A 14,009-nucleotide genomic window follows, 5' to 3' on the forward strand; every position below is an offset into this window, starting at 1 on the left:
TTTTATTTCAAATATTGTGTTTTCAGCCTGTGTGTGTATGTGTGTGTGTGTGTAGATTATTCTTTATGTACTTCATAATTATTTGAAAACATTTATGGCATTGTGTGGTGGTGAATGAGCTCAGGGGATGGTTGTCGCATTGTGGCTGTCTGGCTGGGTAGGGGGGCTGGGTTGCAGTCATGCTTCGAGGATGGTGGATTTGTCTGTCCTTGCATTGCTGTAAAGAAATACCTGAAACTGGGTAATTTATAAATAAAACAGGTTTAATTGCCTTACAGTTTCACAGGCTATATGAGAAGCATGATGCCGGCATCTGCTCAGCTTCTGGGGAAGCCTCAGGAAACTTAGAATCATGGCAGAAGGCGGCCAGGCGTGGTGGCTCAGGCCTGTAATCCCAGCACTTCGGGAGGCCGAGGTGGGCAGATCACGAGGTCAGAAGATTGAGACCATACTGGCTAACATGGCAAAACCCCGTCTCTACTAAAAATACAAAAAAATTAGCCGGGTGTGGTGGCAGGCGCCTGTAGTCCTAGCTACTCAGGAGGCTGAGGCAGGAGAATGGCGTGAACCCGGGAGGCGGAGCTTGCAGTGAGCTGAGATCGCGCCACTGGACTCCAGCCTGGGCGACAGAGTGAGACTCCGTCTTAAAAAAAAAAAAAAAAAATCATGGCAGAAGGCGAAGTGGAAGCAGGCACCTCATGTGGTTGGAGCAGGAGAAAGAGAGAGGGGGGTGGTGCCACACACTTTTAAATGACCAGGTCTCATGAGAACTCACTTACTATTGCAAGGACAGTACCAAGGAGGGATGATGGTAAACCATTCATGAGAAACCCAATCCCATGATCCAAGTACCTCCCACCAGGCCCCACCTCCAACACAAAGCTGGAGGCATCACAGTACCTTATTGCAAAATCTACTACAAATCTGTAGTATCAAAACAGCATGGCAGTGGCATACAAACAGACACATAGACCAATGGAACAGCGTAATGAGCCAAGAAGTAAACGCATGCATTTTTGGTCACTTGATCTTGTTAAAGGTGCCAAGAACACACAGTGGGGAAAGGACAATCTCTTCAGTGAATGGTTCTGGGAAAACTGGATAATCTACATGGGGAAGAATGAAATGAAATCCTCATCTCACACCATATACAGATATCAACTCTAAATAGTTGAAAGAGTTAAAACATAATACCAGAAACTGTAAAACTACTAGAAGAAAACAGGGGGAAAACTTACTTTTTTTGGTGTGGTGCAGATTTTTAATTTGATTTATTTATATTTTTAAATTTTTTATTTCCATAGGTAATTGGGAAACAGGTGGTGTTTGGTTACATGAGTTTTTTAGTGGTGATTTGTGAGATTTTGGTGCACCCATCACTCAAGCAGTATACACTGCACCCAATTTGTAGTCTTTTATCCCTCACCCCCTTCCCACCCTTTGCCCTTGAGTCCCCAACATCCATTGTGTCATTCTTATGCCTTTGCATCCTCATAGCTTAGCTCTCACTTATGAGTGAGAACATCTGATGTTTGGTTTCCCATTCCTGAGTTACTTCACTAGAATAATAGTCTCTAATCCCATCCAGGTTGTTATGAATGCTGTTAACTCATTCCTTTTTATGGGTGAGTAGTATTCCATTGTGTGTGTGTATATATATATATACACACCACAGTTTGTTCATCCACTCGTTGATTGATGGGCATTTGCATTGGTTCCACATTTTTGCAATTGCAATTTGTGCTGCTATAAATGTGCGCATGTAAGACCTGAATAGATGTTTGTCCAAAGGAAACATTAAAATAGCCAACAAGTATATTAAAAGGTGCTCAGCATCATTAATCAGGGAAATGCAAATCAAACCACTTTGAGATACCCCTTCACACCTGTTAGGTTAGCTATTATCAAAAAGTAAAAAAAGACAGCAAATGTTGACAATGGTATGGAGAAGAGGGAACTCTTATACACTGTTGATGGGAATATAGATTAGTACAGCCATTACAGAAAACAGTATGAAGGTTTCCAAAAGAAATTAAAAAGAAACCTATCATACAACCCATGAATCCCTCTCCTGGGCATATACCCAAAGGAAATGAAATCCTCACCTTGTAAAGATATCTGCATTTCTATGTTCATTGTGGCACTATTCACAGTAGCCAAGATATGGAAACAGCCTGGCTGTTGACTGATGAATGGATAAAGTTTTTTTTTTTTTTTTTTAAGGTGGAGTCTCGCTCTGTCACCCTGGCTGGAGTGCAGTGTCACCATCTCAGCTCACTGCAACCTCTACTTCCCATGCTCAAGGGATCCTCCAGCCTCAGCCTCCTGAGTAGCTGGGATTATAGGCCTGCGCCACCACGCCCAGCTAATTTTTCTATTTTTAGTAGAGATGGGGTTTCACCATGTGGGCCAGGCTGGTCTTGAACTTCTGACCTCAAGTGATTGGCCCGCCTTGGCCTACCAAAGTGCTGGGGTTACAGGTGTGAGCCACCATGCTCAGCCAATAAATCCTGATACATAGACACTATGGAATATTTTTCAGTGCTAAAAATGAATAAAATCTTGCCATTTGCCACAATGTGGATGAGCCTGGAGGATGTTATGCTAAGTGACATAAGCCAGACACAGAAAGAAAAATATTGCATGATCTCATTTGTGGAATGTTAAAAAAAAAAAAAGAAAAATTCAAATATACAGGGATAGAGAATAAAATAGTGGTCACCAATAGCAGGAGTGTGGGATGGAGGAAAAATGAGGAAATGATCAGAGGATAAAAGGTAACATATATAGGATGAACAAGTTGAGAGATTTCATGTATCACATGAAGACTATAGATAATAAAATTGTCTTGCCAGATGTGGTTGCAGAGGCCTGTAATCCCAGTGCTTTGGGAGGTCAAGGCAGAAGGATTGTTTGAGCACAGGGGTTCAAGATCTGCTTGGGTAACATAATGAGATCCCCTCTCTGCAAAATAAATAAATAAATAAATAAATAGTGCTAGATTCATGCTAAATGAGTAGATTTCAACTACTCTAGCCACAAAAACACAAAACAATGAAACAATGGGCATGTGAGATGATGGATATGTTGATTTGCTTCACTGTAGTAACCTTTTTATTGCCTATATATGTTCTGTAAAAGCATGTTTTATATCTTAAATATAAATAAAAAATTTTAATAAATAGAACTACCAGCAATCCCACTACCAGGTGTTAAAAGGAAAAAGCCTTAGACTTTTACGTTTAACATAGTTTATTTGAACAAAGCAAAAAACAACCCTTGAGTCAGGCAGTCCCCAGAGCCAAAACAGGTTCAGGGTACTCCGGCCAACAAGGTGATCTGGCAGCATTTATAAAAAATGTTATTGAGGTCTAGGGACAATTTAATTGGTCACAGCTTCATTGGTTTATTGGTTACAGAACCTCCTGCAATTAATTGAAATACAGCTACTATGATTAAACTCTATATTGGTTTGGACTGTTGAGCTGAATGCAGGAGCTGAGTCTAAATCAATGGCCTTTTACAATTTTGCTTAACAATTTCCCTCTTTTGGTCATGCTCTTAGCAACTAAAGTGTGACCAAAATTAGGGGAATTGGTGCTACTCTCAGTCACCATTGTCTTGGGTTTCTGGTCTCAACATGTCATTCATAGGTTATGGTGTCCGCATAATCATACATTTATTTAAGTTTTTGTCATTTCAGGCTGAAGGGAAACCATTTAGCATTCATCACATGGCTGAGTGTAGACATTTGAGACTTTTTGAGAAAATGCAGTTCATGAGGGAGACTATTGTGACTTTTAGGAGAATAATACCAAAAATTTGAAGTATGTTCCTTAGCCAGGGTCCTCATCAACCAAGCCAATCAAAATTGATTACCCAAAGAATGAGCCAGATTAGTCTATTCATTTTAGCCTAATAGCCTGTTCATTAATATTTTTGGTAACTGAGTCCCTACAATGCTCAAAGTATTTATTCACAAGCAACAAAAAGTATTAGCAACTAGACAAACTCCTCCTTGTTCAGCTAGTATGTATTCTAGCATCCCATGAATTGGTTAAATTAAAACAGAGTGAGACCAAGTGAGTCTAGAAGTCTGATTACAGTATTGTCCTACCAAGGAAAAGAGGTAGCCATAACGAAGAAAAAATTAAGAAAAGTAAGAGTCTTGTTATGATTAGTCTTGTTCTTGCATTTTGGGAAAGGCTGTTCACATCTAAGATGCTGTCTACTTCTGGGGAAGCTTGTCCCTAGTCAGCTTTACCTTAAAGTCTCCAACAAGTATACAGTTCAAGAAGTCTGGAAGGATTCTCCTGAGTTATGAGATGAAGACCAAAGGCTTGAGGCAACAAACATCCACAGTAGTGTGGGATGAGGTTTTTGCATGACAAGACTTGAAATGTCCATAAATAAAGATCTGATGAGAGTTCATTACAATAATGATGCAATTGACAAGGAAATTCAATTATTTCTGTTGTATACAACATCTTAATAACTACAATTATGACTGACAGCATCCAGGATGATCAGATTTATACAAATTTTATACTATTTCTGAAATACATATGAATAACATCCATACAAATATAACTCAAAGAAGGTCTAGCATCACTTACTATTTGAAAATGCTTTCCATAAAGTTTAATATATCAAATAATCCTAATTAGTTTAATATATCTCTTTCAGATATTTCAGGGGCCCTTCTGGAATGCAACAAAGTCAATTCAAAGTCAAAAGACTTACAATTTAAAATTTAATTTTGGGAAGTTTTTCAAAAATCTCAAAATTTAAAACACTTGATAAAAATGAAGACACAGGCCACTGTGAATAATAGTCATTCTTTTAACAAAAATTACAAAATATTTCAAAGACAAATACAGAAAGCTACACAGTCACAGAAAAATCTCAGCTCTGTTAAGAGAAAACTGTCTTCTTAAGTGACTGAAAACCAAATAACATGAATCAGAAGAAATTATCTTGGTAAACATAGAATCTTTGTTTACCTAGGCCAGTTTCCTAAAATGTAAATGAAACTTCTCACAATTTTTTATTCAGAGCAGATCAATATGCTGACAAAAACTTTAACACAGGAACCAAATTCCAGTTTTTCATTCATGTACTTTTGATATTAATGCTCAATTATTAGAAAAACTTATAAATAATTCCCTTCTAATTGTAGCCAGCTTGATTACTTATAAAATTCCTTTCACGAGATTCATCTTCTGCAGGCTTCTTATGCATTCGACTTTATCTCTATCTTTCCTTCCTTCCTTTATTCATTCTGAAACAAGCTTTAAACAACTTCCAAACTAGACATAATTACTCTTTTCCTGGACAAGAACACATCTTTTATGACTTACAGCTTCACTTACATGTCTTACTTTCTTCAAATAAGGCATGATTATTTCTAGTTCTAATTACCATATGTTAGTTTTTGTTTTGTTTTGTTTTGTTTTGTTTTTTGAGACAGAATCTCGCTCTGTCACCCGGGCTGGAGTGCAGTGGCATGGTTTTGGCTCACTGCAACCTCCGCCTCCTGAGTTCAAGCAATTCTCCTGCCTCAGCCTCCCAAGTAGCTGGGATTACAGGCATGCACCACCATGCCCAGCTAATTTTTTTGTTGTTGTTGTTCTTAGTAGAGACAGGGTTTCACCATGTTGGCCAGGCTGGTCTTGAACTCCTGACATCAAGTGTTCCACCTGCCTTGGCCTCCCAATGTTAATTAGAATTTTAACTCTTAGTAACTTTAGTTTCTAGTGAAAACTTAGGGAGTAAGCATTCTCCCCTTCCCTTCCCTTCCCTTCCCTTCCCTTCCCTTCCCCTCCCCTCCCCTCCCTTCCCTTCCCTTCCCGTAAGCATTCTCCCCTCCCCTTCCCTTCCCTTCCCTCCCCTCCCCTCCCCTCCCCTTTCCTTTCCTTTCCTTCTTTTTTTTGTCTTGCTCTGTCACCCAGGCTAGAGTGCAGTGACCCAATCATAGTTCACTGAAGCCTCAACCTCCTGGGCTCAAGTGATCCTCCCACCTCAGCCTACTGAGTAGCTGGGACTACTCCCATCACACCCAGCTAATTTTTTACATTTGTAGAGATGGAGTCTCGCTATGTAGCAATCCTCCTGCGTCTGCCTCCCCAAATTCAGGGATTACAGGCATGAGCCATCATGTCCAGCCAGAGTGAGCAATTTTGAACTGTTTTATATCAGCATTTTGTAGATGAAGCCCATTTCATAATTTTAGAAAAATGTTTCCTCATAATACAATCCCTTTTATGTTTATTAATACCCAGATACACCTAGCTTCTTTACATCATATAAAAAGATGTATCACTAGTAGAATTTATCTATTTTCAAACATTAACCTGTGATACTAGCACTATGTCTAATAAATGACATAGTGTCATAGCACTGTCTAATAAATGACACTATGACAGATAAATGACAACAAAAATGGCTGACATGAGTTCAATTCAACCATTCATCTATTTGCAGATACTAACACAGAACACAGGGAGTGAATAATACTTTTTCTTCATAGCACTTAAAAAATTATTAATTTTCTGACTTATACTGCGTACATGTGTACATCTAGTTATTCTGTGACACTGCATGATGGAAGAAACTACATCTGCCTTGTTTACCATTACTTCCCTGGCCCTGGTAGGATGTTACACATACTAAATGGTCAAATATCAGTTAAAGAAATGAATATGGCCATGCATTGATTATCAGCCTCAACCAGCTCATCATTTCATTACTCAGTGTTTTCCAACCAGTTAAGACACATTCCATATTTTCTGAATGAAAGCAGTGAACAGTCGTTTTCTCTTCATTACAATTTCTAGTAGCCTACCCCAATCATTAAAGCTAATTGAGAAATTCCCCACTAGTCAGTATCACATTTATCCTCTCTTCATCGGAGACCCTTCTTCCAAAACACAAAATCAGAATGGTTGAGCAGCATATTTCAGCATTTTAATTTACCATGTCAAGTTCATCCACAAACTTCCATCCCATTTATACTCCTCCTAATTTACTCATTCTTAACAATTATCCTTAAATTACTCATTAAACAAAGCCAGCATTGAAGAAATTTAGGTAATGCTACCCTAAAAATATATTGCTTTATTATAATGATTATTTTGAGCTGCAGGAACTTGAAAAACACAAGATGCAAGGCTCTCTGAGGGTCCCTCCATCTGCCTTAAGATAGCTTTTACAAAAGGAACTCAATTGTCATTAATCCTCTGAAAATTAACTCATTGCGGGAAAGGAGACTTCACCACACCCAGACAGACCTTGTTACAAACCATCATCTATCCTTCTAAGGGTCTATTCATCTTTCTCAAAATCTATTTATCTGAGGATATTTTCTTCAACCCCTGAGCGTTTTATTCATTTCAGCAAAAGACTTTAGTCAAAGGGTCCTTGTAATTTCCTTGACTGACGAGCCTAATTATTGTTTGTTAGGTTGTCATTGCATCAGATTTCAGGCCTAAACACCATTACCTCTTGAGACAAAGAAAAGCATATAGGAAGCCTAGTTAGGACAAAATGGTCAAAGGTGAGACTCCTTACACAGACCTAAGTCTTTGACTTCTCCATTCTAAAAAGCTTCCAGTGATTCAATCGTCCTTCTCCTCCAGGTGCAGAGAAGGAGACTCCCTTACAAATGGAGATATACTTTTTAAATTTTTCTTACAACCAAGAAAGAGTTTGGAGGTGCAGAGCAAAGATCATTACAACACAGATCGTTGGCAGTGCATATAGTCAGCAGGGGACTGAGAAGAGAGATTTTAGTCGACTAAGAGGTTCCCATGGGAGAAGCAGGATCAACTAGAGAAAAGGTTCCTATGGGAGAAGCAGGAGCAAATAGAGAAAGAAAAGCAGAGAGGACTAATTAAATAAGTTGATTATTGCCCTAGCAGCAAAATCTTTAGGAGTTTCCTTTAGAGGGGAAATTTAGAGGGGAAATCCAGGCCAAAATGAGTGGATAAAGTAGACACTTTCTTTTCCAGTGGCATGACTGTTTACAATAAAGTCACACATACCAGGGCACAGGGATTTTTTAGTTTAGAAATCCTTGGTTTTGGTTCAAAATATGTACAAGAACCCTCTTGGACACTGTAGCTATTGAAGCTGTAAAAACATGCACCTGTTTGCCCTTTGTAAGGAGGCAACTTTTGATACATTTAATCTTTTAGATGCCAATGAAATAAATAAAAATGCCCAATAGTTTGCAAATCTTTTCTCCCATTCTGTAGGATTAATTTCAAAAGATACAGAAAAGCACTCAATTAAATTCAACAGGGTGTCTCTTCAGTTTGTTAATTGTTTCCTTTCCTATGCAGGAGCTTTTTAATTTGATATAACCTCATTTGTCTACTTTTGCTTTAGTTGCTTGTGCTTTTAAGATCTTACTCAGGAAATTTTTGCCCAGACCAATGTTCCAAAGTATTTCTCCAATTTTTTTCTAGTAGTTTTATAGTTTCAGGTCACACATTTAAGTCTTTAATCCATTTTGATTTGATTTTTGTGTATGGTGAGAGATAGGGGCATAATTTCAATCTTCAACTTTTGGATATCCAGTTTTCCCAGCACCATTTATTGAAGAGTGTGTTCTTTCTCCAATGCACATTCTTATTGCCTTTGTTGAAAATGAGCTGGCTGTAAGTGCGTAAATTTATTTCTGCATTCTCTGTTGTGTTCTATTCGTCTGTATGTCTGTTTTTATACCAGTACCATGCTGTTTTGGTTACTATCCCTTTGTAGTATATTTTGAAGTCAAGAAATGTGATGCCTCCAGCTTTGTTCTTTTTGCTCAGAATTGCTTTGACTATTGGGTGTCTTTTGTGGCTCCATATAAATTTTAGGATTTTTTTCTATTTCTGTGAAGAATATCACTGGTATTTTGAAAGGGATTGCAGTAAAGCTGTAGATCCCTTTGAGTAGTATGGACATTTTAGTAATATTAATTATTCTAATCCATGAACATGAAATATCTTTCCATTTTTTGTGTCCTGTATTTTTTTATCAGTGTTTTATAGTTTTAATTGTAGCGATCTGTCACTTCTTTGGTTAAATTTATCCCTAGGTATTTTATTTTATTTTTTGCAGCTATTGTAAATGGAACTGTTTTCTTGATTTCTTTTTCAGATTGTTTGTAGTTAGCGTATAGAAATGCTACTGATTTTTGCCCGTTGATTTTGTATCCTGGAACTTTATTGAATTCATTTGTCAATTCAAACAGTTTTTTGGTGGTCTTTAGTTTCTTCTAAATAAAACAGTATATAATCTGGAAACAAGGACTATTTGACTTCTTCCTCTCCAATACAAATGCCCTTTATTTCTTATTCTTGTCTAATAGCTGTAACTAGGATTTCTAGTACTATAAAGAATAAAAGTGGTGGAAGTGGGCATCCTTGTCTTGTTCCAGATCTTAAGAGAAAAGGCTTTTAGCTTTTTCCCATTAAGTGTGATGCTATCTGTGGCTTTGTCATATATGGCCTTGGGATGTTGAATTTTATTTAATGCTTTTTCTGTACCTTTTGAAATTCACCTTTGCTTTTCTAATGTGCCTCAAAATTGAAAAACTTTATCTGAATTAAAACTTCCCCACTGTGGCCACAGGAACCCTAACTTACCTTTGGTAAGGTTCATCCATTTATCTATAAAAGCATTCTTGTACTGTATATAAAATTAACTGCAGTTACAGATGGAGGAATTCTTGACTTTTTAGATTCATATGAACTCATGATTCCTGGTCTGCTAGGACAGAGAGTTCTAGACTCCTTAATCCAAATGAACTCCCTATCTTGTAGTCCAGTTTCTGTCTGATCTAGACACGGCAAACCCCAAAGGTTATATGCCTTCTTACAGCACAGGATAATCCTTGGTACCCAGCTCAAGTTCACATGCTCTCTCATAGCACAAATTAACCTCAGATTTGGGCTCAAGGCAAAAAGAAAGATCCTTTATTCATGATTCTAGAATCAACTTCCAAATCTAGTCCAGATCAAAACTTTGCTCAAAGATAGCTCAAAGCACAAATCTGTGGAGCTTTGGAATCCAAGAGAGAACTTACTCATGAGCCCCAGATGCAGCAAGGAAAAAATAAGCACAGTGCAGGTAACTATACCTGGTTACCCAGTGCCCCTGGCAATCACTGGAGTTCTGCTTCAGATCCCGCTGACCACGCCAATCTGTTAAAAGAAAAAAACCCTTAGACTTAAATTTACCGGAGTTTATTTGAGTAAAACAAAATAAAACAATACAAAAAACAATTCTCAAATTGGACAGCCCCCAAAACCAAAACAGGTTCAGAGGACTCTGGCCAAAAAAGTGATCTGGCAGCATTTAAACAGAAGTGAGGTATAGAGACAACTTAATTAGTTATAACTTAGTTGGTTAATTGGTTACAGAACCTTCTGTGATTAACTGAAGCTCAGCTATCATGATAAAACTCTATATTGGTTTGGTCTGTTGAGTCTTGTGCAGGAGCCCAGTCCAAATCCTCTTAGAATTTTATTTGACAGGTATATATCCAAAGGAAATGAAAGCAGCACGTTGAAGAGATAATGGCACACCTATGTTCATTTTCATTGCAGCATTTTTCACAATAGCCAAGATATGGTGTCAACCTGTGTCTCTCAGTGGATGAATGAATGGATAAAGAAACTGTGGCATATGTATAAAATAGAATTCTATTCAGCCTTAAAAAGATTGAAATCCTGTCATTTGCAACAACATCAATGAACCTGAAAGACATTATGCTAAGTTAAATAAGTCACACAGGAGAACAAATACTGCGTGAACTCATTTATATGTGGGAGCAAAGAGTCAAACTCATAGAAGCAGAGAGTTTAATAGTAGTTATCAGAAGCTGAAGGGTGGGAACATTGAGGAGATGTTCGTCAATGGGTACAAAATTTTAGTTTGAGAGGAGTAGGTTCTGGAGATTTATTATACAGCATGGTGACTATAGTTAATCATAATGTATTGTACACTTTACGATTGCTAAGAGGGTAGATTTGTGCTCTCCACTATAAAAGATATGTGAGATAATGCATATGTTAATTAGCTTTATTGACTTATTCCACAGTGTATACACATATCAAACTGTCATGTTGTACACCATCAATATACACAATTTTTATATGTCATTTGAAGAAAACAATTTAAAAAGGAGCAGGGTATTATTCTCCCTATTATTTAGGGTATAGCATTTATATAATTTATTTGGAATTCTGCTACAAGATAGATTTGTCTCTTTTCTTCAATTTGTCAATTTATTCAATCATTTATTTATATCAGTATGAACTCATAGATATTTATTTTGTACTTTTGATTATAATTCAAGATGACTTTTTTTTTTTTTTTTTTGCTAAGTTTGTTCAAGCTTTGGCCATTGGGAGCTGTTTCTGTTCATTCCTGTGCCCCGTTGCCGTACCCCCATCAAGGTTTTTGTTTGCTTGTATTTAAAACATCCTTGTTTTCAAGCACTTCAAGATATCCCAGACTTGTCCAATACATTTCCTTTCCTCGGTCTAGAAATTTCTTTTTCTCCATCAGTATTGCCAATTCTTTATTTTTCTTTAAAGGCATCAGATTTCAGTAACTTAATCATCTCTTTTTTTGTGTATCTTTGTTTTCTCTTTTGTTTATCATTCTCTCATTATTTTAATCTTTCATTTTTATTGCCTAATTCTGTTTTTTTTGGTTTTGGTTTTTACTAACTGCTGAGTTGAGCATCGAGATGAATAGACTTTTACAAACACGGATATTAATTTTGAAATAAATATGGTTGGGTTCAACTCCTTTTTGCTGACTTTAAATTATATTTAATTGTGGTCAAGATTGTGCTCAATATACTGATTGTATGGAATTTTAATTGATATTTATTTTGTACCCTGAATTGCTAAATTTTTGTAAATGTTTTATATCTGTTGTAAAGCATTTTTCTTTGCTTTATGGTGGTGGTGAGTTATATGATCAAAGTTGTTAAGTTTGTTCAAACTCTTATAGCATTATTAATTTTCTTCTCTCCTTTGTCACTTTCAGAGAGAATGGTGTTAAAAAAAAATCAAAACTCCTGCCATAATTGCAGAATCATCAGTTTTACCTTGTAATTCTCAGGATTCATTTTCTATGACTCAATGCCATATGGTTAGGTGTATGATGTTCATCACTGTAATATGTTTCTAGTGAAGTTTTCTTTTTGATAGTTATAAAATGTGCCACTTTGATCCTATAAATACATTGCTATCCCAGGTTTCTTTTTTTAATATTTGTCCTGTTGTGCCTTTTTCAACCTCTTAATTTTCAGCCTCTTAGTTAACTCTGTTTTAAAATTGCTTTTTAAAAAAGGACCTTTATAAGTCAAATCAGGAAACTAGCCCTTGGGTGAAGGACATCAGTTTCGTGACGCTGCTATGGATCGATTACAGCAAAGTGGCCTCCAGTGTGGCTGCCAGGGGACGAGGGTGACTTTTTCCCATGGAAGCCTTTGTGCACATCCTGTAAACCGAGCCCTATGAGCTGCGGAAACACAGGCAAGACCAGGCAATTGTGGACCACATGGAACCCAGGGCACTAGACAGCCAGCAGCTGAGCACCTAGAGGGAGGCCCAGTTGACCAGGAGAGCCGTGTTAGGCCTGAGGCATCTCCCTCTTCACTGAGCTCAAAGCCCCAGTTTGCCTGTGGCCGTGGGTGCCGTTATGTGCTCTCCATGCCTCCGTCCTTCAGCGGCCCTAGGGGCTGCTTCCCATAGCGAGGCCACCATGACCTGCAGCTCCCAGAAGCCTGGCTGGATCCCATTGCTGACCCTCATTCTGTCCACCCCATATCTTCATCCCCAAACTGGCAGACATGGTCGTGGTCATAGTCGTTGTGCTCTGGAACTGGGGGCTCAGGAGCCGACCATTCTGGCTTAGGCCAGGAGGCCCCTCTTGGTGGGCATAGTGCACTTAGTTCTGGGCCCTGAGCCTCATCCGCTGTATACAGATGAAGCTTTGATGGACAAAGTTGCACCTTTGAACTTGGGGCTTCAGCATCTTGCCAAGGCTTCTGGGTGCTGCTGTGCCCCTGATCATCAACCCTTGGGGTCCCCACTGAATCATGATGAACCCATGCACCCTGGCCCCTGTGCCTGCTAACCCAGGGTAGCACTACTCAGAATCTCTCTGACATTGTTCCCCTGACTCCTCCCAATGTCATTGTGTCTTTGAATAAGTTCTGCAGGGATGCTGCTCCAGATTGCACAGCCCCTGTGAATCTGGATGAGACTGAAGCAATGGACCACTCATGCCTCTAGGATCCTGGCCCCTACTGAGGTTGCCAGAATCTCCTAAGCCCCTGACTCATCTCCTGGCGCTAAAGGTAGACAGAGCTGCACCTCAGAATTTGGAGATATTTGCCTTCAATGCAAGATCTCAATCATCTGAACCCATGACTGTTGAATATGTTGCCAAATGTGGCTGCCCCTCTGACCTCAACTACAGAAGCCACAGAAGGCTCCCAGCCAAGCACAGTTCGGGTCTGGACCTGTGTATTAGATTCTTTGACCTTCAAGAACTGACACATTTTCAAGGTTACCAAATGCTGCCTCCTGTTTGTTAAATTTGACACTCCTCGTGTGTATCTGACATGTAAAAAAAGGAAAATCCTGAAAACATATTTTAAAATCACAATTATAAAAGAGATATATCTAAAACTAAGTGATTCAGAAAAATTGAAAACTAAAAGAATGGGGGAAACTGTACCAAGGAAAATGCAAAAGCAAAAGAAAACAGAGGTGGTAGATCTTAATATCAAACAAATGTAGACCAAAGGGACATAGAAGGACTCTTTATAATACTAAAGGCTAAATTTCACAATGAAAATACAGCCTTTATAAATAGCCATGCAACTTTTTCTTCCATTAAACTTTTAATTATTTTTGTTTTGGTATAGTATACATGTATAAATTACAATTTTCACCATTTTAAGTGTATAGTTTAGCTGCTTTAAGGACATTCCC

General features: G+C 38.2%; 1 pseudogene; it reads left to right on the forward strand.

Moving 5' to 3' along the window:
* Positions 1-12,708: 12,708 nt before the first annotated feature.
* Positions 12,709-13,568, forward strand: LOC134807405 (probable lysine-specific demethylase 4F; annotated as a pseudogene).
* The last annotated feature ends 441 nt before the right edge of the window (positions 13,569-14,009 follow it).

Source organism: Pan troglodytes, chromosome 9, assembly GCF_028858775.2.
Source record: "Pan troglodytes isolate AG18354 chromosome 9, NHGRI_mPanTro3-v2.0_pri, whole genome shotgun sequence".
NCBI classification, from domain to species: Eukaryota; Metazoa; Chordata; class Mammalia; order Primates; family Hominidae; genus Pan; species Pan troglodytes.